This window comes from Phyllobates terribilis, unplaced genomic scaffold, assembly GCF_046119375.1.
Source record: "Phyllobates terribilis strain yellow unplaced genomic scaffold, ASM4611937v1 Scaffold_2__4_contigs__length_985480577, whole genome shotgun sequence".
NCBI classification, from domain to species: domain Eukaryota; kingdom Metazoa; phylum Chordata; class Amphibia; order Anura; family Dendrobatidae; genus Phyllobates; species Phyllobates terribilis.
The window spans coordinates 107,450,117-107,477,573 of record NW_027362762.1 but is presented as its reverse complement, the minus strand read 5'-3'; the positions used below and the strand labels follow the sequence as shown (position 1 = coordinate 107,477,573).

The 27,457-nt window shown below is 40.1% G+C and overlaps 1 protein-coding gene across 2 annotated transcripts in view; it reads right to left on the bottom strand.

Moving 5' to 3' along the window:
• Nucleotides 1–27,457, bottom strand: part of MTUS2 (microtubule associated scaffold protein 2) — an 833,540-nt gene that overhangs the window by 648,780 nt on the left and 157,303 nt on the right. The window lies entirely within an intron of this gene.

Below are 27,457 nucleotides of genomic sequence, written 5' to 3'. Positions count from 1 at the left end.
TACAGGAAACGTTTGGAGGCTGTCATCAATACCAATGGGTGAGCGACCAAGTATTAATTAGCGGGGCCTTTATTGCTGCACATGCTGTTTATTCTGTTTCTTCTTTGAAACTGCAACATAGAAGTTGAAAAAAACAATGTTTTATTGTTGTATTACTTTGGACCACTAATTAAAAAATCCTGAGGATATATCTTTGGTATATTTCCATTTATTTCTGAAGATATTGTACAGTCTATGAAAAAATGAAGGGGTGCCAATAATGGTGAGCAGCACTGTATGTGGAGGCAGTTTCCACCTCTATAGACTTTCTAAGACAGGAATGTCAAACTCAAACACACAGAGGGCCAAAATGAAAAACTTGGACAAAGTCACAGGTTGACCAGTATACAGTATAATGGGCCCCACAAAGTCCTTCATACAGAATAATGGGCCTCACACAGTCCTCCATACAGTATAATGGGCCCCACATAGTCCTCATACAGAATAATGGGCCCCACATAGTTCTCTATACAGTATTATGGGCACCACAAAGTGCTCCATACAGAATAATGGGCCCCACATACTCCTTCATACAGAATAATGGGCCCCACATAGTCCTCCATACAGAATAATCGGCCCCACATAGTCCTCCATACAGGATAATGGGCCCCACATATTCCACCATACAGAATAATGGGCCCCACATAGTCCTCCATACAGAATAATGGCCCCACATAGTCCTCCATACAGGATAATGAGCCCCACATAGTCCTCCATACAGAATAATGGGCCCCACATAGTTCTCCATACAGAATAATGGGCCCCACATAGTCCTCCATACAGAATAATGGGCCCCACATAGTCCTCCATATAGATTAATGGGCTCCACATAGTCCTCCGTACAGAATAATGGGCCCCACATAGTCCTACATACAGTATAATGGGCCCCACATAGTCCTCAATACAGAATAATGGCCACACATAGTCCTCCATACAGTATAATGGGCCCCACATAGTCCTCCATATAGAATAATGGCCCCACATAGAAGTGGTGGTTCTGGTGTTGCGGACTAAGTAAAACCACCCTGTGTGCCAGAGTTTGATATGTATGTTCTAAGACTTATGTGGAGACAATGTCCACCTCCATAGACTTTCTGAGACTTATTTGAAAGCGATGTCCACCTCTAAAAAATTTTTGAGGCTTATGTGGAGGCAGTGTCCACCTCTATAGACTTTATGACAATTATGTGGACGCAGTATCCACCTCTATAGACTTTCTAAGACTTATTTATAACAAACAATCCCAAACGCATATTGTTTGTGGGCACATGAATCCGTCTGGACCAACTGTGCACCAATACAAACAAGAAACTCCACAAGGTAATTACAAAAAGCGAACAACACGGAGTCTTTTTCAAATTTGCTATAAAGGTATATTCAACTTTATTAATACATATAATTATTTTAGTACAAAATTGTAAAATTTAGACAAAATCTGGTCAGGAGGGGGATGGAAAATAGCAGCAGGAGGCGCAAAACAATGACAAGGGAAAAGAAAGCACCTGGAAAAATTTAAAATAAGAGGTACCCGTGTGCACAAGCCTTTATTAAAGCCACACTTCCTGAAACAGCTGAAAGAGTAGACAATTAATATATGTATATTGCAAAGTAGGAAGTTGCACAGACAGTGGCAGTATAATCAAGGTTGATACCCTCAAAACCAATAGCATGAACACACAAGCTTAGTGAACCTCGGTGCCGCTTACCCCTTATCAGTGATGCGCCTCCAAAGAATAGTATGGATGGTACTGGCTTCCCGACGCGCGTTTCGCGTGGAGTACCAAACAGCTTTCTCAAGGGAAGGTAAATTGACTGCGTGACAGGACCTTAAAGTACCTAGGTTACCGGTCACGTGGTGCACCACGTGATCGGAGACCAGCCAATAGGATCGCGTGTACGGCGCACGCGCACGGGGCAGAGCAGTCCCGGCACACGACACCCGGCGGTCACATCCGGGAGCGCGCAGCAAAGGGCTGCGCACACACGGACGAAATGAGCGCCGAATGTCCAGGCCGGGAAACTGAATGCACCGGGCACGCGCGCACAGCAAACCAAGGCAAGTAAATGTGACACATTACCATGGCAACATCTGACAATGGGCATACACATAGATAGAGGCATAACAAAAAAGATAAATTGTGTAGTAGGAGGTGAGTCCAATCTGAATTGTGGCAGACTTGTAGGGACCAACCTAGACAACCAAAGATGAAAAAGGAGAGAAAGAAAAAGGACAAGTAAATGTATGTTCTAAGACTTATGTGGAGACAATGTCCACCTCCATAGACTTTCTGAGACTTATTTGAAAGCGATGTCCACCTCTAAAAAAATTTTGAGGCTTATGTGGAGGCAGTGTCCACCTCTATAGACTTTATGACAATTATGTGGACGCAGTATCCACCTCTATAGACTTTCTAAGACTTATGTAGAAGCAGGATCCACCTCTATAAACTTTTTGAGGATTATGTGAAATTTTTTTCCACCAACATAGGCTTTCTGAGTCTTTTGTGAAGACATTGTCCATTTTTCTAGACTCTCCATGGCTTATATTGAGGCAATATTCATCTGTGTGCTCTTTCTTCAGGTTATGTTAAAATATTGTCCATCTATACACACCTTACAAGGCTAATATGTAAGCAATGTCAACCTGCAATGACTTTAATATGTTTATATGAGAAGGCATTGTCTAACTGTATAGAGTTTCCAAGGTTTAGTTCACCTGCATACACATGGCAAAGCTTATGTGGAGGCAATGTCCATTGACATAGACTTTCTGAGGCTTCTGTTGGGGTAATATCCAAATAAATACCTTTAAGTATATGATATTACCTCATAGAATCATAGAATGGTAGAGTTGGAAGGGACCTCCTGGGTCATCTGGTCCAACCCCCTGCTCAAAGCAGGATTCACTAAATCATCTCAGACAGATGTCTGTCCAGCCTCTGTTTGAAGACGTCCATTGAAGGAGAACTCACCACCTCTCGTGGCAGCCTGTGTGGCGCCCCTGAGGGTTCAGTCGCCACAGGGGTACTGCACCTCAGAACGAGGTGTGGTATCTCCTCTCCCAGGTAAGGATGGAGTACTACACAGGACCCCAACCACACACTCAACACTACACCACTCCAGTTCTGAAGGGGGCCTAAAGCACCATAGTGCTGCCCCGGGCCTGAATGGAGGAGTTGGGGGGAACCAAAGTTAGGGGGAACCACGTAGTGAGTGAGGGTGAGGAAGCATTTACCTAAGCACTTGATTAGAATTCTATATAACTGGAGGCCATTTTAATAACAAGGTCTTTGGTCATGGGTCTTTGGTACGTCAAGTCGGCACAAGGCTGCAGCCGGCGGAGGGTCCACAGTTCCCAGTCTCAGGCCTCAAGACGGGGGGTCGGGGCAGAGTTATAACCGTCTCTGTCCCCGGTCAGGGTCCAAGCAAGAAGGCCCAGGAGGGGAGCAGAGGAGATAGGCTCCACAGGTGAAAGGATCTCAGGGGTTGCGGACGGAGCGGAGTCGCCACCTGCATACCTTATTCTGGCCCAGCCAGAGAGACCCTGCCGCAAGAGGGGGTACCGGTCCCCAATTATCTGACTTTGCACTTTACGTCTCTGTCGGAAAAGTCCGGAGGCTTATGTGGATCCCAGGGGGATGCGGATGGAGCGGAGTCGCCACCCGTATGCCCTAATCTGAGTTTATCCAGAGGGACCCGGCCTTACGCCACGCTCTCACCACAAGTCACCAAGAAGGGCACCCAATCGGTCCGTGAACTACACGTTACCCACAAGGGACATCGCAGTACCAGTATGGGACTCAGTGGGGGACACAAGGCGGGAGAAGTTGAACAAGAGAGGAACACACTAGAGCGGGGGGTCCTGTCAAGTGCCCCTGAACTAGCTGAAGAGTGCTGAACCCCACCCTGGCGGCCGCAGCTCGCCGTGTTCATCTATGGAGAGAGGCTCTGAGCTGACTAAACAACAAAGTGAGTAAAGACTTGGATGACTTCAACTACTGCCTCTGTCTGTTCTTTCCTCCGCGGCTCTGCACCCGCCAACGCTCTACTCTACACCCTCTCTACACTGCCCTGAGGCCCCGCTCCACCTGTGGGGAGCCGCACCAACCAAGCTGCCTAAACACCGGCCTCAGTGGACTGTCGCAGCGTTGGTGATCCTCACCAGACATCACGGGTGGCGTCACGAACATCCCTATCCCATACAACCTCCCCCCTTCTTTTTAAGCGTGACCCCAGGGTACGGGCCCGGGAGCCGACCACCGCGACATCCCCCAAGATCAGGCAATAACAAGGCCCGGCCGCCGAGTCGTTCCCATCCCCTGGGCGCGTCACCTGTTCCACTCTTTGATCACCCTAACTGTCAAAAAGTTTTTTCTAACATCTAATCTGTGTCTCTTCCCATTCAGTTTCATCCCATTGCTTCTAGTCTTTCCTTGTGCAAATGAGAATAAAGATGATCCTTCTACAATGTGACAGCCCTTGAGATATTTGTAGACAGCTATTAAGTCTCCTCTCAGTCTTCTTTTTTGCAAGCTAAAAATCCTGTAACCGTACTGGTGAAGTTTCCAAACATGAGTCTCTGTGAATCTCACAGGGCACAAGGGCTCAGTAATTTAGGATATGCTGGTCCAGAACTAGTGGTGGAGAATAATACGGAGTGTTTTGAGGCCGTTAATCAAGTTAGTATTAATCCTTACCAGTAATGTTATTATCAAAAAACTTCCCTATATAGGATGGTGCAAATTAATCATAAAATGCAGTCACATTACTGAGTATTTCATGTGGGATTCCTCAAGGGTTCGATTGTGCTATATAGTCCATTTATTTTAGAAATTTGTAGTGGTCACAGTCATCATCAATGTGTAGCAGCTGGATTCAGCTTCACTAATCTATTTTAAGATATTAAAACACGTCCAGGCAAATATCAAATTAGCAAAAAATTAATTCCCTGTACAAATTTATATGATTTTGCTTGCATCTGTTCTGCTCCAGTTTTTATTACTGATCTTTCATGGTTTAGGAAACATATGCGATTTTGTATCTGTTTCTAATCTGTCCCTATGTACGTATGTGGAGACAATCATCTGACGGTAAGAGACTATCAGACTATAACTGAATCACAAATCCAACTATCTGTGCCCTTTGAGACTAAAAAGAAAAGATGGATCTGATGCCAATTTTAATTAAAAAATACAAAAAGATTTTAAACTTTTTCTTAGAGGACTCGTGCAAATGTCATTTTTTTTATACGAGAGCTATCTGTGGTTTTCACAGATAGCACTCATATTTATGATAGTCTATGGGGTACTTCAAATATACAATTTTTTTCTCGGACCGAGTGGTCGAAACAAAATCACGGAGACTTTTCTGATATTGATCCGAGTGTCTGATCAAACTCACCAATGCACGTCTATGGCTCCGTGAAAACTTCGGACAATACTCAGATGCTATCCATTTATCAAGACTGACTGATCAGAGAACCTAGAGAATCCTCCATTGTTTTTTTTTATTTGTTCATCTGAGAAAAAAACTATGAAACTCTGACCAAACTCTGATGGTAAAAGCTAATACTGACCAAACTCTGATGATCAAAAACACTGATGAAACGCGCATTGTTTTTTGCATACATTGAAGTCTGACTGAGCCCTTAGTGCCAATCTTACAGACCTCACAACTAAAATTCAGAGGTGTCTGCTACTATTTACTGCCCCCAGTATTGGAAAGATCAGCAGCAGTGCATAAAGGAAGATCTGTCGATTAGATCCTTTTGCCCAAATATCATCAGATCACAATCTTAGCAGTTATTTTAGATGAGAAAGCACCATCAAAGCTATTCTCCCCCTCACTGGCCAACCTGTATATGTCATAGTGAGAGGAGAACAGTCTGTATATGCGACCACCAATCTTTTTTGGAATCCATAAAATGGTATGGTCGTTATATAGACGATATTCTCCTTATCTGGTGTGGCAAAGAGAGTTCTTCTGCACTCGTTTTGGATATCATTAATTCTAATCAAATGAACCTACAGTTCACTATGGAATGTCAAAAACAATATGGTTTCTTTCCTAGATGTCTCATTATTTGGAGACGTAGATGATGGGTCCATTAAAACTACATTTTTTAGAAAATCTATCAGTGAGAACTCTATTCCAAATGCAGATAGCTGTCATCCTAGACATACTACCAGAAATCAGCGAATATGTCAGCGCTAAAAGAACGTGCTCTGACAATGCCACATAAGAACAAGAAGCCAAAATTATTACCAAAAGACTCACACAAAGGGGTTAAAATAAAACAACACTTTGCAGGGCTAAAAATATTGTGGATAAAAAAACATGTGATGACTAATTGTCCAATACTTTTAGAGAGCCAAAAACAAATCATATCATCTTTCTACTCCTTATATTATAAATTATGAGAACATTACTAAATGTATCCTGCTTCATCTTCAAATTTTATATCAGGAAGAAAACTTATCTAAAATATTTAAGAATGGAATTATGTGTATGGTGAGATGAAAAGTCCCCATTGGCAGCATAATTTCTCTTAGGCCACGGCCCCACTATCAGTATTTGGGCAGTATTCGGTCAGTATTTTTTCTCAGGAATGGGAGCCAAAACCAGGAGTGGGTGATAAATGCAGAATTGGTGACTTGTTTGTAAGTACGTTATTTATACCATCAATTGCTCTGCATGTAAAAAAAACAATATGTTGGTAGTATTACTAGGAAATTCACCCCTTCATGCCAAGGACATTTTCCATTTTTTAGTTTTTTCCTCCCCTTCTTCTAAGAGCCATAACTTTTTTATTTTGTAATATACGAGTATGAAGATACCTAACATGTATAGTTTATTTTTTGTTTAAGTAGTGAAAAAGAATTCGGAAATTTTTAAGAAAAAAAAATTTGCATTTTGTTGTCATTTTCCGAGACCTGTAATGTTTTCATTTTTTTGGGATATTGGGCTGTGAGAGGGATTATTTTTTTGTGCTCTGAGCTGACATTTTTACTAATAACATTTGAGGGTAGATGCAATGTTTTGCCACTTATTGCATTTTATTGTAATGTTGCGGCTGTCAAAAAAACGTAATTCAGCCATTTTGATTTTTAATTCATTACGCCATTTATCGATCAGATTAACTTATTTTATATTGTGATAGATCGGACCTTTATTAATGCAGCAATACCAAATATGATATGAACTTCTGTGTGTTTTTATTTTTTTTCACTTTTTACTGAAAATTTTTGCATCGCCATATTTTGAGAGCTAACATTTTTCCATATTTCTGCCGACAGTGATGGCTTAGAATTGCAATGCTTTATACCTGTCAGTTCTTAGACCTTGACCTAAGCACCATGGTCCCAGCACCTCTTCCAGTGCCGCTCAGCTGTCAGTGACAGCTGTCGGCGCGGAACTGTGACAGTTTAAATGCATGATAGACATAGCACGTCAAGAGGCAGGAACTGACACCCGCTCATGACATGCTATGTCCATCATTGGTCATTAAGGGGTTAATTGTTTTACCATTCAGCCATCCAGTTGCAACAGCCATAAAATATAGCATTTAGGCTAAGTGCACACTGTGTCTGTGCACTCAGTCTACAGTTTATGTGGGGTCTTTTCCTAACTGTAAAGCTCCTATAGGCTCCTATTTAAGGCCAAAAGTGAGTTTTTGTCTCTTTGACAAGTTGAATGGCACTAACCAGTTGGCAATTTATTCATGAATATCTGGGAGGAATAACAGAGAAACCATACAACGCAAAGTCATACTTAAGGAGTAACCGTCGTGATAAATTTTATTTCATAAATCAATAATAATATGCATAAAAGAGCAACTTTGTAATTTATCTCATCAAAGAAATCTGTTTCTTTCTCCTCCTTAATTGATCTTTTACTCTCAATTCATGGGTAAAATCTGTATTCAGTGAAGACAGATATTCCCATTACTGAGATAAGAGATGACAGTTGGTGCTTTTAAAATTCTATGGAGAAGGGAGGAGCTAGAAGCATTCACCTACTTTCTGCTGCAAGTTCTTATGAAGTGACAGTTACAGTTCTCCATAGAACTTTATGAGTACAAACTGTCATTTCTTTTCTAAGTAATGGGAATATCTGTCTTCACTGAAGACAGATTTTACCTGTGAATTCAGAATTTTGAAAATGAATGGTCAGTCTGGGAAGAGAAAGAAGCAGATTTCTCTAATAAGATACAGTATATTACAAAGTTTCTTATTTTCAAGTGTACCTACTGATTTACACTAACGAGCAAAAAGGTAACAATATTTTGAACTTTTGACTTTTAGGCTCCATATATCACCATCCACTAATGTTTTGAACGTCAGACTACCATCATTTTATAGACCTTCATCTTGGCTATCTCATACATAAATTTGACTTGCAACTATTTAGCATATTAAGTTAGTATTAAGCATTTAGCATATTAAGATTAGTTATGCAGATTCTTGTCAAGTCACTGCATTGTTACTGTTTTGCTCCTAAAAATCTAAATTTTAATTTTTGTTATTATTTTGTAAATTGACCTTTGACTTGCAACACTTCCTGAATCTTTCTGGGCATGCTTTCGATCAGACTCATGCATGTCTCGACCAAAATCTGATCCCAGGACTCTTCTACACGTTCCCAAAGTTGGTGCATACTGGTCGACTCACTTATGTATGTATACAGTTTTTTCTTCAACTCTACCCACAAGTGTTCGATTGGGTTGAGGTCTGGCTACTAATCCAGCACATTTACTTCATTGTCATTGAACCATTTCTTTGCTAATCTCGACATATGCTTCGGGTTGTTGTCCTGCTGGAACACTATGTCGTCCTTTTCATACCCATAGTACACGAGTGTATGTAGTAACTCGTCTTGTAGGATACTCACATATAGCTCAGTATTGAGATCACCATCGATCCTGGTCAAGTATCCAATGCTGTTAGCTGTGAAACAACCCCATATCATCAGGCTTCCTCCACCGAACTTGACAGTTCCTTCAATTTCTTGATCCATTAGCCCCTTTTTCCTTGTTTCTTCCAGACCCATTTGCACCCATCAGAGCCTAGTCTTTTGACTTTCGTCTCATCACTCCAAATCACCCGTTTCCAATATTCCACTGTCCACTTTTTCATAATTTTTTGCAAACTGGAGCTAACACTTCTTATGACGATATATTGAAATTGAAGCTTCTTCACCGTTTTTTGAGCCACCATTCCAGACTTGTGTAACGTGAGTCACATGGTGCTTGCATGGACATCTGTGATCTCAGCATTACGAAGCATACGAGCCTCCTCCACTGCCGCGTTTGTCACGCCAGAACTGATAAACCTTGTGATGCGCCAACTTGCTGACTCCGATATCTTGCCTGAACTTCCACCTCTTGGCTTTTGAATGGATGGACAGACTTCATTGCATATTCTTTCAACTGTCATGGCACTCACATGATGCAGTTTGGCAATTTTCTTGGCCGAGAGACCGCTATCGATGAGCTGGATGATGCTGTTTCTCTTTTCTTGGGAAATCATCTTCATGTCTGCTCCTCAATTTGAACCAGTGACCTATCGCATGGGAATCAACCTAATATCTGTTAGAACCCTCCTGTTTGTTTTTTCCATCTTGTGCTTTGCGGTCACATGACCATCTGCTTTTATATTCCAGCTCCGCCCTTTTGGCTGTGCTGGACTTCAGTGTTGTTTGACTGTTTCTCTAGCCTGGTGCTTCGGTGCCTTTCTCTGTCAGTTCGCTTGGTCCTTCTGGGACCTCTAGTACCTTTTTGTCAGTTTGTCTTTTTGTGTTCTGCAACAACTTCTCTGTTTAGGAGGTGTCCCATTTTTTGTCCCAGTCCTTAGTTCTTTTAGGGACCCCTCCCCTTATGCTATAGGTCTTCATTCAGACTAGCCGAGGACTAAGGCGGGTCTGTTCGCTAAGAACAGTCAGCCCGCTACATCGTAGGGATTCAGCTTAGTCTTACTGTAGGGACAGCTTTCCCCTATCTTTCCTTAGTACTTGTTGCAGATAATAACAATATCACAATGAGCTATTAGAGAATGTGATAACAGGTTGTAATTTGTAGTATACAAGAAAAATATTTTTCCACCACCAGAAGCAAAACAGTAACAATGCAGTGACATGACAATGACAAGAACCTGCATAACTAATCATATGCTAAATTGATGCAAGTCAAATTTATGTATGACATAGCCTAGATGATTGTCTATAAAATGATGGTAGTCTCACATCCATAGCAGTAGTGGATGGTGAGATATGGAGCCTGAAAGTCAAAAGTTCAAAACATTTTTACCTTTTTGCTTGACAGTGTATGAAAAATATTAAAATGACCATTACTCTTTAAAGTTGCTCTAGGATTGTTATTTTATAGGTAGTACAAGTATTTACTAAACTAGATATGTCAGGAGTGGAGACAAGTCCCTTTTAACTATTTATTAGCATCTTATAGATATTCATCTAAGTGTATCTGTCTATTGAAAGACCCAATTGAATTTACGGCACTGATTGTTCACCAGGGAGCCCTAAAAAAATCATTTGTGCGAGCTCTGAGCTTGTTAGTCAGCCTTCAAATGAATTAAGACGGATGTCTAGCAGCGACCACCAGAGGTAACCATGATGGATTCTCTAGCTCCGATGCAAACCAGTATAACTGAGCTGCTAACAATAAGTGTTGCTTATGTGCTACCAGCACTTGCAAGTTTCAACCAATGCATTTTGCAGGAGAGTATTGCTACCTATATTCTATATACACTATATGGACAGACGTATCAGGACAACTCCACATTACACCTACAGGAGCTTTTATGACCTGTTATTATTATTTTGTAAATTGACCTTTGACTTGCAACACTGCCTGAATCTTTATGGGCATGCTCTCGATCAGACTCATGCATGTCTCGACCGAAATCTGATCCCAGGACTCCTCTACACGTTCCCAAAGTTGGTGCATACTGGTCGACTCACTTATGCTTCCATTTTTGTGGGGTTTTTATTTTTACTAGATTTTGGAGGTGTGTGTGGGAATTTTTACCCATTCACCCTGTAGAGCATTGGTGAGATCAGATACTGATGTTGGAGGAGACGGCCAGGCTAAGAATTTCCATGCTAGTTCATCCCAATGATGTTTGATTGGGCTGAGGTCAGGTCTCTGTGATTCCACACATCACTCTGTGTGTGGGGCACTGTCGTGCTGGGGCGGAAAAGGACCTTCCCCACACTGTTCCCACAAAGTTGTAAGCTTGTAATTGTCTAAAATATCTTGGTATGGTAAAGCATTAAGGATCCCCTTCACTTAAACTACTAAAGGGATATTTACACTGATCAATAGTCTATCACATTCTAAAAATAACAACCCAGCATTCATGATAATTGGGTAATGTGAATGGGTTGGGCGACTGAACAAAGTGTCCAAAAACGCTCGTTCACCATGTATGAAATAGTTTCACACAGTTAATGAAGGAATTCAACAAGGAGATTGTTCCAAACATCCATGAGAACTAACCACTGATCTTCTGTGGATGTCACTTGTGCAAATCCTTCTGCCCATTCATGTAATCCCAGACAAACTCGATGACGTTGAAATTAGGTTTCTGTGGGGGCCATATATATCATCACTTCCATCAGGTGTTCTGGATTGATGATTTAAAAGTGAACAATTTAAAGACAGTTTGTTTGCTGAAAGCCTGGAGATTGGTACAATAATGAGTGTCTGCAGATAGCAGTGCAGCATGGTGGAGGGTTGATGTTAGTTTATAACTGCATTTCAGCAAATGGAGTTGGGGATTTGGTCAGGATTAATGGTGTCCTTAATACCGAGAAATACAGGCAGATACGTATCCATCATGAAATATCATCAGGGAGGCATCTGATTAGCTCCAAATTTGTTCTACAGCAGGACCACCCAAAAAACATAGTCAGTGTCAGTAAGAACTATCTTCAGCAAAAGACGGAGTCCTGGAAGTGATGATATGGCCCCCACAGAGCCCTGATCACAACATCATTGAACTTGTCTGGGATTACATAAATAGAAAAAAGGATTTGCACAAGTGACATACAGTTGTGCTCAAAAGTCTACATACCCCGGCAGAATTTTTCCTTTCTAGACATTTGAATTTGAAACAAATGGGTTTGAATGGCTACTAATGGCTACTAGAGGTAACATCCTCACCTGTGACCTGTTTGCTTGTAATCAGTGCACAGTGTGTGTGCATAAAAGCTGTGTGAGTTTCTGGGATCCAGACAGACTCTTGCATCTTTCATCTAGTCACTGACATTTCTGGATTGTGAGTCATGGGGAAAGCAAAAGAATTGTCAATGCATCTAGGGGAAAAGGTAGTTGAACTGTATAACACAGTAAAGGGATACAAAAAGATATCCAAGGAATTGATAATGCCAGTCAGCAGCGTTCAAACTGTGATTAACAAATGGAAAATCAGGGGCTCTGTAAAAATGAAACCATGGTCAGGTAGACCAACAAAAATTTCGACCACAACTGCCAGGAAAATTGTTCGGGATGCAAAGAAAAACCCACAAATAACATCAGCTGAAATTCAGGACTCTCTGAAAACTAGCGGTGTGGCTGTTTCAAGATGCCCAATAAGGAGGCACTTGAAGAAAAATGGGCTGCATGGTCGAGTCGCCAGTTGAAAGCCATTACTGCACAAATGCCACAAAGTATCTCGCCTACAATACGCCAGAAAACACAGAGACAAGCCTCAAAACTTCTGGAACAAAGTAATTTGGAGTGAGGAGACCAAAATTGAACTTTTTGGCCACGACCACAAACGTTACATTTGGAGAGAGGCCAACAAGGCCTATGATGAAAGGAACACCATTCCTACAGTAAAGCACAGAAGTGGATCGCTGATGTTTTGGGGATGTGTGAGCTACAAAGGCACAGGAAGCTTGGTGAAAGTTGAAGGAAAGATGAATGCAGCACGTTATCAGCAAATACTGGAGGCAAATTTGCACTTATCAGCCCAGAAGCTGTGCATGGGACGTACTTGGAAGCTCCAACAAGACAACGATCCAAAACACAAGAACAAGTCGACCTGTCAGCAGAACAAATTGAAGGTTCTGGAGTGGCCATCTCAGTCTCCTGACCTCAATATCATTGAGACACTCTGGGGAGATCTCAAGCGCGCAGTTCATGCTAGACAGCCCAGGAATTTACAGGAACTGGAGGCTTTTTGCCAAGAAGAATGGGCAGCTTTACCATCTGAGAAAATAAAGAACCTCATCCACAACTACCACAAAAGACTTCAAGCTGTCATTGATATTAGAGGGGGCAATACACGGTATTAAGAACTGGCGTATGTGAACTTTTGATCAGGGTCATTTGGATGTTTTTGGTTGTCATTAAGATTTAAAATGAGAAAACACAGTAGTTTGACAATAAATGGCTTCACCCAACCAATAACCATGAGTGGAGAAAAAGTTTTTTTGTTATCATTCATATTCTCTGAAACAAGGCCAAGAAAGCAAAAATTCTGCCGGGGTATGTAAACTTTTGAGCACAACTGTATATATAGATATATATATATATATATCTATATATATATATATATATATATATATATTTTATTTAAGTAAGATACACTCCAAAAAAAAAAAAATATCACAAATTTATTATGCCTCTCATTTTTAGATGAATTTGTTCATAACACTACTTACGTTAACACACCATAGGACATATTGCCTAGGCAAACAACTCTGCTTCAGTTGATAAACTGTCTCCAATCCTTTTGGCTGGAATAAGTGCCTGTGTCTGAAAGATTATTTATATCCTTGACTAATTTACAAGAGCTGGAAAGTTTCCAGTGGTTTTAATTGAAGTGAGCATATTGTATCCGTTTTCTTTTCTCTCCTATTGTAAAGAGAACATTGGTTTGCATTAATCAAAAGGCTGTATTAGGCTGTATGTGATACCTTACAATTCCTGCTGGTTGTGAAGGTCAGATTAAAATGTTAAGACGGCTTTAGTTGGATATAGGATATGTGTGATTTTTTATTTAGTGGAATGTCCTTTTTACTGGGTTTAGAAAAGACGGAACATGGAAATATCAGGATTAACATTCCCAAGTTTTAAAAATCAGTTGTAGCTCAAAGTAAGATATAACTTTACACAATCTGTAGGATGAACACAGTAGGGAGGCAAAGGGGGCAACAGCTTACAGCTCTCTTGAATATAACTAGTCAGAAAGTTAGGAAAAGTTTTTAGCAGATTGAATGTATTTCCTAATCTAAGATGACGCCTAAATCAGTATTTTACTATGGTCAAGTATGGCTTCAGGTCTGGCTATGGTACTTGCTCACCTGAACTCAGAAATGAGGGATCGGCAGTAAGGAAGACATAAATTCGACAGGAGGATTCTTGACAACCCCTTTTTGACATTAATTGGTCATTACTCATTAGATCATCTGATGCTTATGGCCCTGCTTCAAAAACGCCCATTTATCTGCTGGAATATGGGGTTACCCAGTCAATCAATTCTTGTGCCGTATTAACTTGTCAAATTTATAGTCATTTGTATAATATCATAGATTGGCTGAGTTACCAAAAAGTTGAACCACTCTAACTCACATAGAAGAGTCCTAAGTAGGGAACCCCCTTTGTGAAATCCAAATGTCCTAACAGTGCACATGGAAAGATATTGAAAGAAAATCCCTTTAAATTTCCAGACAACAGACTTTTTTCATGTCCTTGTAAGCAGTTTTGGAAAAAGTGACAAGAAGTGCAGCCATAGTGGGTATCACTTTTGAGCTAACTTCTCGGAAACTGATGGTGACACTATATTTATGTATTGGTTGGAATAAATATGTAATTTTTTGTTTTTCAAATAAACTCATGGATGGTATTGTGTCTCAGGGCTCTTTGAATCACTGAAATCAATCAATCTTAAACCCCTGTGATAATTAGTTTGCCAGGTGAGTCCAATTAAAGGAAAACTACTTAATGACGTTCCCCTTTATTAAGCATGTCACAGGTTTCAACTGATATGGGAAAGAAAAAGGATCTCTCTGCTGCCTAAAAGCATTAAATAGTGCAATGCCTTAGAAATGACATGAAAACATTAGATATTTCAAGAAAAATTAAGCATGATCACCATACTATGAAGAGATTTGTGGCTGATACAGAGCACGGACGGGTTTGTGCAGATAAAGGCATAATGAGGAAGGTTTCTGCCAGACAAATTCATCAAATTAAGAAAGCAGCTGATAAAATACTATTACAAAGCAGAAAACAGGTTTTTGAAGCTGCTGGTGCCTCTGGAGTCCCTCGAACCTCATTGTGTAGGATCCTCCAGAGGCGTGCAGTTGTGCATAAACTTACGATTCGGTCACCCCTAAACAGTGTTCACAAGCAGAAACGGTTGCAATGGTTGGTGGATGGCCACCATGTCTCCACAAGGCTGTAATGTCAGCAAGTAGGTGGCGAAGTCATGTTTTGGGCCGGAATCATAGGGAGAGAGCTGGTAGGCTCCTTTATGGTCCCTGAAGTTCTGAAAATGACATCGGCAAAGTATATAGAGTTTCTGACTGACCACTTTCTTCCATGGTACAAAAAGAAGAACCGTGCCATCCGTAGCAAAATCATCTTTATGCTGACAATGCCCCATCTCATGCTGCAAAGAATATCTCTGATTCATTGGCTGCTATGGGCATAAAATGAGATAAACTCATGGTGTGGCCACCATCCTCCCCTGATGTCAACCCTATTGAGAACCTTTGGAGTATCGTCAAGCAAAAGATCTATGATGGTGGGAGGCAGTTCACATCAAAACAGCTGCTCTGGGAAGATATTCTGACATTCTGAACAGAAATTCAAGCAGAAACTATATAAAAACTCACAAGTTCAATGGATGCAAGAATTGTGGAGATGACATCAAAGAAGGCGTCCTATGTTATCATGTAACTTGGTCTGTTAAGATGTTTTTGATTGAAAAAGCTTTTAATTTCAATAGATGTGACCTCTTAATGTTACAAATTCAATAAATTACCATTTTAAGTTCTTTACAACCTATAAAATGTTTGGAAACTCTGTTTTGCATAATAATTTGGAACATCGCATTGTGAGATTTTTTTGATTTTTGAAAAAAATACTGTTATGATTGGGAGGTCTGTCCAATAAAATTTGATATATACTCCAGCTGTTGATATGAACAATCAACCATTTAGGAAAATCAAAGAAAAGTAGCATTTGAATAATAACAGCATATGGTAGTTCCAACTCCAGTTTTGCTGGGAGAGACAAGGGAAAGGGTCTGCAAAAAGATCAAGGCTTTCCAAAACAACATCCAAAAGTGGTCCTTTATAGACATTCCATGCTCCATGGCACTATTGAGAGGGTATTAAATAACCCAAATTTCTAATGATAAATGTTAGCACGTACGTAGGTGTGGGCGTCTTACAGATTTTGCCTTAATGCCCAGAAGAAACATGCTCCACCTGTGCCAGCTCGATACTATCTATGAAATACTGTATTATCTTTCAATCAACAATACTTTGGAGGTGTAACTATAAGGAGGTTCACATGGAGCAGTCATACCTGCGGTGTGGGAGGGCCTGTATGATTATTAATATAGTAAAGTTGTGTCCATGTTACAAACTTTATACTAAGGCCCAGAAGCTTCATGTGACACCTCTGGATGCAGAACTAACTTCTTTTCTGCTTCTTTGCAAAAAATTCTGTAGACGCCTTAAACTCCAATTATTGATTTCGTAGAGGCAAAAAGTGGATATAAATGTAAAAAATTAAGCTGAAAACAAAAATCTGACTGCAATATAAGAGCATAAATGCCATCACTTGTCATTATGCGGAAAATGAATCAGTGACATTAGACAGCATATTCTTCACACGGTTCATTCCGCCCGTCCTCATTGTTATTTGGCAGGTCACAATGATGCCTGTGGCATATTTAGTGACGTTCCAGATTTCACTTTTTGTCTTTGATTAACCTCTTGTCCTGCCTTCTGCTCTCTATAGACTGCGATGCCAAGCCAGCAGCTGTCATATGCCAGGACCCATATACAAGGTATCCAGGCAAGTGGCTGCAATGCTTATATACCCACACAGCAAACACATGGCATGGCCTGAGATACACACCCCGCATGACAGATCATTCACTTACACTGCTAGTTTGTTTTTATTTTGTCTACATCAATATGCTACTATGAATGACAGGCTTATCAGACATTTTGACAAGCATTACCACTAAAATTAAAGAAAAAAAACAACAACATTAAGCTCGTGCACATTGATATTGACTGTATTATGGATCTGTATTGTGCGGATCCCTAATTCAATCCACTTTTTAGGCATAATGACCATCGTTACGTTTGGAGGAAAAAGGAAGAAGCCTGGAAGCCTAAAAACACCATCCCAACTGTGAAACACGGGGGTGGCAGCATCATGTTGTGGGGTTGTTTTGCTGCAGGAGGGACTGGGGCACTTCACAAAATAGATGGCATCATGAGAAAAGAAGATTATGTGGCAATACTGAAGCAACATCTCAAGACATCAGCCAGGAAGTTAAAACTTAGGAAATGGGTCTTCCAAATGGACAATGACCTGAAGCATACTGCCAAAATGGTAACAAAGTGGCTTAAGGATAACAAAGTTAATGTTTTGTAGTGGCCATCACAAAGCCCTGATCTCAATCCTATTGAAAATGTATGCGCAAAGCTGAAAAGGCAGGTGCGAGCAAGGCGACCTACAAACCTGGATCAGTTACACCAGTTTTGTCAGGAGGAATGGGCCCAAATTCCGACCAACTATTGTGAGAAGCTTGTGGAAGGATATCCTAAAGTCATTCAGTTTAAGGGCAATGGTACCAAATACTAATGAAATGTATGTAAACTTTTGACTTTGCAGTAATAAAAATGCCTTAAAACAATCTCTCTCTCTCTCATTATTCTGGTATTAGGCAAATATTAAAAATTATGGTAATTCTAATTGACCTAAAACGGGAAAAGTTTATTCTGATTTCAAGTCAGATAATGAGAAAACCATGTATGTGTGTCTTTTTATATAGTGTATGGTTTCAACTGTGTATAGGAAAAGACAAGACATAGGAATCTATAGCTTGTTTTCGTGTATAATTTTACACCCATCGCAAAACTCTTTTGAGATAACTCAAGAAGATTTGTGGTTTACTAAAAAATTGCAAAAATTTGGCTTTGTGGTGGCTTTTTCTACATTTCAGTTCATGTCTCTATAGCTTTAGTCTAGCTGGTATTAAAAATGCTGAGCATTCCAGCATGAAGATCTAAAAATATAATACTGAACATTTATATATGAATCATAAGTAGAAGTATTGATTTATCTAAGACTTCTCTAAAGAAGTTACAGATACAAACAAACTTTAACCCCTTCCCGACATGAGCAGTAAATGTACGGCGCTGCGGGAGCTGCGTTCCCGCAATTCGCAGTACATATACTTCCTCACGATTGCTTGGGCTCAAGTGCAGATGTCAGCTCTGTATGAGAGCTGACACCCTGCAGAAATGCCCACGATCAGTGCTAGCGTTTAACCCCTCTAAAGCCGCTGTCAATAATGACAGCGACATCGAGGAGCATGGCAGAGAGAGTGAGCTCCCTGCCTGCTCCCACCAGCACAACGCGATGGAGACCCCGAAAGGTGGCAGCGGGGTCACCCAGAGACGATGGCCTGTAGGCTCCTGATCAGAGCGCCTGCTCAACGCCTGCTCAGAGCAGGAGCTGACATGCCTCCTCCCTATGTGAGAGACGCCGATCTAATGCCATGCATTGCAGAAGGATTGCAGAGTATTAGATCAGTGATCAGTCAGTCTATACGTCATCGGTCGTGTACCTGCACTACATGCGTGCACCAGCACTGAGGTCGCATGTTTTCAAGCACATGACAGCTGATCTGATCAGCTGTCATGTGCCGCTAACAGCTGCAGGAGGAATCACAATCCACCCGTGGGTGTTAACATGTTAAATGCCGCTGTCAAACTCCTTCAGCGGTATTTAACATGGCTGCGCCAGAAGCGTATCATCAAACCCGCCCATCGGTGCGCCCGTTACATGATCACGGGGCCCCAATGGGTTGGCATGACAACCCGGGGTCTGCAGGAGACCCCTATGGTTGTCATAGCCGATCTGCTATGAGCGCCGCCCAGCGATCGGAGTTCATAGCAGATGAGCATTTTTGTTACACAGAGCAGGGTTGAAGCCCTGCTATGTGCAACACAAGAGATCGGATGATCTGTGCTTCTAGCCTCTCATGGAGACTATTGAAGCAAGTAAAAAGTAAAAAAAAAAAGTTTTTACAATTATTAAAAAAAATGTAAAAAATCTAAAAGTTCAATTCACCCCCCATTTACTCCATTCAAAATCAAACAATAAAAAAAAAATCAAAACTACACATATTTGGTATAGCAACGTTCAGGAACACCCGATCTATCAAAATATAAAAAGAATTAAATCTGATCGGTAAACGGCATAACGAGAAAAAAAATCAAAACACCAGAATTAAATTTTTTTGGTCACCGCAACATTACAATAAAGTGCAATAACGGGCGATCAAAACATCGTATCTACCCCAAAATGCTATCAATAAAAACATCAGCCCAGCAAGCAAAAAATAAGCCCCATCCAGTCCCAGATGACGAAAAATGGAGACGCTATGTGTCTCAGAAAATTGCGCCATTTTTTTTTTTTTTTTTACAAACTTTGGATTTTTTTTTCACCTTTTAAAGAAAAAAGAACCTATACATGTTTGGTATCTACAAACTCGTAATGACCTGGAAAATCATGATGGCAGGTCAGTTTTAGCATGTAGTGAATATAGTAAAAAAGATAAAACAATTGTGCAATTTCACCACATTTTGAATTTTTCTTCCAGTTTTCCAATACACGATATGGTAAAACCAATGGTGTCATTCAAAAGTACATCTTATCCCGCAGAAAACAAGCCCTCACACGTCCATATTGACAGAAAATAAAGAAGTTATGGCTCTGAGAATAAGGGGAGCAAAAACCAGAAACACAAAAACAGAAAATGGCCCAGGATTGAAGGGGTTAAAAATTGTAAAAATATTTTTAAAAAAATCACAAAATAAAGAACAAAAAAAAAAGAAAAAATATTAATCCAATGAATACATTTATTTATGTAAAAGAAAAAATACACATATTTGTGTATCACCACGTCCGGAACGACCCGACCTATGAAACTGTCCCACTAGTTAACCCCTTAAAACACCATAAAAAAAACGAGTCAAAAAAGGGTGCTTTATCATCATACCGCCGAACAAAAAGTGGAATAAAATGTGATCAAAAAGATGAATGTAAATAAAAATGTTACCGCTGAAAACGTTGTCTTGTCACGCAAAAAACAAACCATGATACAGCTCCATTAGCGGAAAAATAAAAAACTTACAGCTCTCAGAATAAAGTGATGAAAAAATAATAATTTTTTCTATAGTGTAGTTTTTATTGTGTAAAAGTGCCAAAAGATAAAATAAAATTTATAAGTGTGTTATCGCTGTAATCGCACTGAGCCGAAGAATAAAACCGCCTTATGAATTTTACCACACGCTGAACGTCATTAACAAAAAAAAAAACTATTCCTAAATTGCTGGTTTTTGTTTATTCTGCCTCCCAAAACTCGGAATAGAAAGTGATTAAAAAATGTTATGTGCCCAAAAATGGTACCAATAAAAATGTCAACTCGTCCCGCAAAAAACAAGCCCTCACGAAATTATAGGTCTCAAAATACAGGGATGCAAAAACTTGTTTTACAATAAAAAGCATTTTTTAGTGTGTGACAGCAGCCAATCATAACAGCCCGATATAAAACTGTAATCACACCGAACCGAAGAATAAGGTCATCTAATCACCTTTACTGCATGAGGAATGACGTAAAAAATAAATAAAAACAATTCTTCACCTACTGTTGATTTGTTCATTCTGCTTCCCAAAGATCGCAGTAAGGCTCGGCTCACATTTATCCGGCACTCTACATTGAGCGCTTACATCAAGTTTCCATGTAAATCTCTGAAACACGTGATTCAGACAGAACCCCTGGCGGAAGATTTCCAATAATGAGGCAGATGGAGGCACTGTGGACGCAGTCTGCCCTGTGATCCGACTGTGTCCGTCTTTTTAGACGTTCATAAAAGTGCTGCTGGCCACAGTTTTGAGCACTTCTGAAAAGAAGGACACCGCTGAACAGAGGCCAGACAGAGTCCAGAGTAACTCTGCTGCCTCATTATAGTGAATGGATCCCTCGGGGGTTCCATCTGAATCACGTCATTCAGAGATTTAGATGGAAACCCCGATATAAGTGCTCAGCATAGAGCGCAGAATAAATGTGATATTAAATGTTACGTAAAATGTTTGCAAAAAAAGCTTCAACTCAATCCACAAAAAAAGCAAATCCCTACTCAGGTCTGTCATCTGTTAACTGAAATATAAGGGGCTTCCACGTTACTGGTAGTACAAAGGCTCTGGAAAAGCGCTATGGCTCCTTGCCCCCCAAAAGAAATTCAGTAAATTCTGTGTTCCCAAATCCAAATGCCCCCTCCCTTCTTAGCCCCAAGTGTGTGCCTAAATCACATTTAGCATCCACATCATTGGCATTTCTGTAGCGATGAGAGCCCACCTAATTTATGGGTGCGTGTCTCCAGAAGCAAGAGCTGGGCATAACGTACTGGTCAATACAACATACTGGTCACTACAACTGCAGTTTGCAATTTTCACTCAGCAACATTCACTGCTGCTTGTTTCTGGAAAACACCCAAGTAGTCAAAATCGTCACTGCACCGGTAGATAAATTCCCTAAGGGGTATAATTTCCAAAATGGGGTCACTCTTCTAGCCCTTGGACAAATTTTGGTGCCAGTTTTACCCATTTTCCTGGGTTAAAATGTAAAATCTGGGGCTAACACAATAAAATTTGGGTGGTAAAAATTTAATTATTTTTTCTTCACTGCATCCCTAGATGAATTCATTGAAAGGTGTAGTTTGTAAAATGAGGTCACTTATGGGGGCTTCTGCTGTTCTGGCACTTCAGGGGCTCTGCCAATGTGACATGGCACCCTCAAACCAGTCCAGCAAAATCTGAACTCCAATATGGTACCACCTGATGAAGATAGTTTGGCTATCGAAATGCGTTGTGGAGAGGGCTTATTAAATGTTTTTTAGCCCCATTTCTGTCTTATAGTGATCAATCCAGCGCTCCATAGACCGCTTTTGTTCTTCTTACTTTTGCTATTTTCATTCCATCTTAGAGGGTCAGCGGCAGGAGCAGCGGTTAATCACTTGGTTATTGTCCCTATAACTCCCCACCTAACTATTTGAGGACCTGTGGTACCGGAGCCGCCCTCCCTAACTCCTAAAAGACCTGCGGTGATGCGCACTCAGCCTCGAGTCATATGGTCCGTGGCCAGTCACATGGTCCGCGACCAGGAACCCGGAAACAGCGGTCACTGACAGCGGTCCGCAGCATGTGGTGGGAACACCGGCCCGCATTGTGCGGCGAGAGCCACCATCCCTCAACCTTCAGGCAGTCACCGGGGTTGTACAGGGGTGCACTAAATCCTCCATGTAGATGAAGTTTGTAGGAACATCCTAGGTGACCTGGTGAAGGTACGTTCTCTGGAGTATGAAAGACTGGGTGCCCGGAATGCGGCTCGTCTCTGAAGTGGCTTTTCCTTCAGGGTGCCTTAGTCCGGTAGTACTCCTATATTCTGGTGGTGGGCTGATGTCTTTCCACCCTAGATTTTTGTTTTGTATTTCTGTCTCCTGAATAGAAGGTTTGCAGGCATCGAACTTGAGCCTTGGATTTTGAGTATGTAGGTTGTGTTCTGTAACGTTGGTTTCTGTATACATATATATTGTATATAATGTATAATAGAAGTTTTTAGTTATGTTGGGTTGAGGATTTGTTTTTTGTTTCATCAGCGGTGATAAGAGGACTGATCTGGCCTGGCCTAGGCCCCGCCTGGGGAAAAACTTTGGGGCCTGATCCTAGCTCGGAGTATCCTGAACTTTGTGGCCAGAGCTGGATCAGGGGTGGTGGGATAGTTAGTGTAGGTGTGTATTTTATATATATAAAAAAAAAAGTAAAAAAAATATATATATAAAAAAAAAATGTTCATGTCACTATTGTATATATTGTTGTTTTTGGTTTTCAGTAGTGTGAATGAGGTGCAGTAAGGGTGTGACTGTAAGGTAAGGCAGTGGGACCAGTAGGTTAGTATTAGTTTCCGGTTGAATATACGTTGTATGTTACATTATATTTAGGTTTAGTGTTTTGTGTTTATAGTGGTTTTATTGTATATAATATTGTATATAGGACGGCGTGTTTTAAGTGTATATAGAGTGTGAACGTTGTGTGGGATTGTATATAGTAGTATGAATGAAGCTGGGCCGGTGGATTTATAGGTTTTTAGAATATTTATTTATTGTTTTTTTTTTTAAAAAAGTGTATGTACAGTATATATATATATATTCCTGTGGTGATGGTTATTTTGTTTCTTTAATTTTCTATTTTTTTTTTATTTATTTATTTTTCTCAGTAGGTTGAATCTTCTCCCCCTTTTGGTTGATTTATTTTGCTTATGTTTTTCTGTGATTTGCGTCGGGTTTTGTCGTCTTGTTCTGTTCTGGAGTTTGTTCTTATGTTTTGTGTTCTGTAATGTATTATTGTTGTGTCATGTAGTGTACCTCTTCTATCAAATAAAAAAGACCTACAGGGGTGCACAACTCCAGTAGGTGAGTGGCCCTTCGGCCGTCCTCATTTTAACTGTTCCATTCGGTCCTTCACACAGCGCGCTTTTCCTTTTCTTTTTCTTGCATATCAAAAGTAGTTTTCGACCACATATGGGGTATCAGTGTACTCACGATAAATTTCACAAACAATTTTGGGGTTCATTTTCTGTTGCTATCCTTGTGAAAATGAAGAGATTTGGGGTTAAATCAACATTTTTATGGGAAAAATATATATTTTTTCATTTTCACAGATAAAAGTTGTAAAATTCTGTGAAGCCCCTGTGGGTTCAAGGTGCTCACCACATGTCTAGATAAATTCCTTGAGGGGTCTAGTTTCCAAAATGGTGTCACTTATGGTAGGTTTCCACTGTTTAGGCACATCAGGGGCTCTCCAAACATGACATGGCATCCGCTAATTATTGCAGCAAATTCTGCATTCAAAAAGTCAAATGGCGCTCCTTCCTTTCCAAGCCCTGCCGTGTGCCCAACAGTAGTTTTTCTCCATATATTGGGTATCGGCATACTCAGAAGAAATTGCACAACAAATTATATGGTGCAATTTCTTCTATTACTCTTATGAAAATGCAAAACTTCAGGGCTAAAACAACATTTTTGTGGGATTTTTTTTATTTTCATGGCTCAACGTTATACACTTCTGTGAAGCACCTGGGGGTTCAAGGTGCTCACCACACATCTATATAAGTTCCCTGAGGGGTCTAGTTTCAAGAATGGTGTCACTTGTGGGGGGTTTCCACTGTTTAGGCATATCAGGGGCTCTCCAAATGCGACATTGTGTCCGCTAATTATGCTAATTATCAAATTTTGTATTCAAAACGTCAAATGGCACTCATTCCCTTCCCAGCCATGTCGTGCACCCAAACAGTGTTTTTCCTCCACATATGGGGTATCGGCGTGCTCAGGAGAAATTTAACAACAAATTTTAGGGTCCATTTTCTCCTGTTACCTTGTAAAAATAAAATAAATTTGTTCTAAAGTAAAATTTTTGGAAAAAAGTTAAATGTTTATTTTTTCCTTCCACGTTCCATTAATTTCTGTGAAGCACCTGAAGGGTTAATAAACTTATTGAATGTGGTTTTGAGCACCTTGAGGGGTGCAGTTTATAGAATCGTGTCACTTTTGGGTATTTTCTGTCATGTAGACCCCTCAAAGTCACTTCAAATGTGATGTGGTCCCTAAAAAAATGGTTTTCTAAATTTTGTTGTAAAAATGAGAAATCACTGGTCAACTTTTAACCCTTCTAACTTCCTAACAAAAAAAAATATGTTTCATAAATTGTGCTGGTGTAAAGCAGACATGTGGAAAATGTTATTTATTAACTATTTTGTGTGACAAAATAAAAAAAATTGAAAGTTTGAAAATTGCAAAATTTTCAACATTTTTGCCAAATTTCTAATTTTTTTACAAATAAACACGAGTCATATCGAAGAATTTTACCACTGTCATGAAGTACAATATGTCACGAAGAATTATCTCAGAAATCAGTGGGATCCGTTGAAGCGTTCCAGAGTTATAAGCTCATAAATTGACGGCTGGTCAGAATTGAAAAAAATGGCCTGGTCAGGAAGGTGAAAACAGGCTCGAGGGTGAAAGGAGTAAAGATGACCTACCGCCTTCTAGAAAACTTCCCTATGTAAAGGGAGACCAAAATATGAAATCTATCTCCAATATTAATAGTTAGAAAAACTAAACGAATGCACAAAATAGCCACAGCAATCCTGTGACAACTCCTTGGTGTCTTATGGATGTGGCTGTCTGTCCGTGACAGATTAAGGCCGGGTTCACACACCCCGACTTGTGGCAGTAAACAACCACTGAATATCTGCAAGTTTGCAGATCAACAATATGCAGGCTGCATACTGCATTTCCTATTAGCACACAATGATCAGAAATAGATAGTTTAGTGCGCATAAGCAGCTATTGTGATTTTATCAAAACTACAGCAAGCAGACCAGTAACTGACAAAATGCAGGAATCAGGGTCTCTGTCTTCACATTATGCTGCTCTCAGATTATGTGGAAAAATTGGTATCAGATTCCTTTTAGAAATCATCATTATCAGCAGCACATTGTCCTGTGTAAATAAGTGATGTGCTGCCGAGAACGATGATTTTTAAAGGGAATCTGGCACCAGGTTTTTGCGACATAATCCGAGGGCAGCATATTGTGGAGACAAAGTTCCTGCTTCCAGCAGTTTGTCAATGACTGTGCTGCTTGCTATAGTTTTGATAAAATCATGTTTTATAAGCAGGAGATTATCACTAGAGGGCTAGTAAACCTGCTGCCAGGCAGTCCTCCATATTAATGATCTCTGTATAACCCTGTTCCCACCACTGATTGATGTGTACAGTGTAGCTGGCAATCAGTGGTGTGGGTGGGATTATACAGAGTTTAGAGAACTTCTAGATCTGCAGCAAATAAAATGGTGATTTTATTAAAACTGCAGCAAGCAACCCAGTAAGTAATATATCTCAGGGTCTTTGACCCTACAACATGATGCTATCAGATGGGGTAGCAAAAACCTGGTAACAGATGCCCTTTAAGTTTGCTTAAATAATTTCACTCGACAAACGAGCATTTTGCTCATTTGATCTGTGATCGGCAGCCTTTTTACACTGGACAATTATTAGGAAGCAAATATTCATAGGAACATTCTTTCACGATAATTGGGCAGTGTAAATCCAATTTACGATTAACCCTTTACAAATAGCTAATTCATTTTTTTTGGGGAGATTAACCCTTTACAAGCAGCAACGTCCTCCTTTTACAGATTAACGCTTTAGAGGCAGTTGTGTCTTCTTCCTTTATATAAGCTGTATTACATGTAGGAGCGTCTTTTTACATGGCTGATAAATAACAATATTAAGATTGGTGTACATTTTGACTCGATTTGTGTTTTGCTGATTTAGTTTTGGTTAATTTATGAGACTAACAGGTGAATGGATATTCCCATTGTATTCGATGGACTATCAATGCAATAAAACAGTAACACAGGCCAAATTCTGACAGATCTGAGCACAAAGCTCCACTTCATCATTCACATGCTGCATATAATCAGTTCTCTCCTCACAGATGGTATCTCCCAGTCCCAGAGAAGAGAATCTCACCAGATTCTGCGCTCACTATGGCACCGTGAAAGTAAAACCTGCGTCCCTGTAATACTGAGGGAAAGTTTCATAATTTCATCTATCACTTTTTATATTTCTCTCATAACCAATATTTCTTTAAAGTGAATGTGACCTTTAAAACCGATGTTGTGTTTGGGTGTGTGATATAATTTTAATGGTGGCAGCTTCATCCATGTATAGACATAAAGCTAAATTATAAAATGATGGCTCCTGTTACCACCCCTAGGGGGAGATAAGGAGCTTACTGCATACTATATTATTATTGACTCCAATGTATAAAAAGTACGAAACAAGTTCCTAAGTTACCGCCAGTGTAGGAGAATGCTATAATACTGCACAACGCAGGAGATTTTGATTTGTTTCATTAATAGTAATAAACAGACATAAGAAATAAATTAGACATAAAATTTAATTCCTGTTTAGATTAAAAAAGCAAACATGTGGACATACCCCTTTGGGGGAATTACTATTATTATTATCACTGTAATGTTTCATTTGTGTATGTGAGGGTTTTTTTATTTTTAG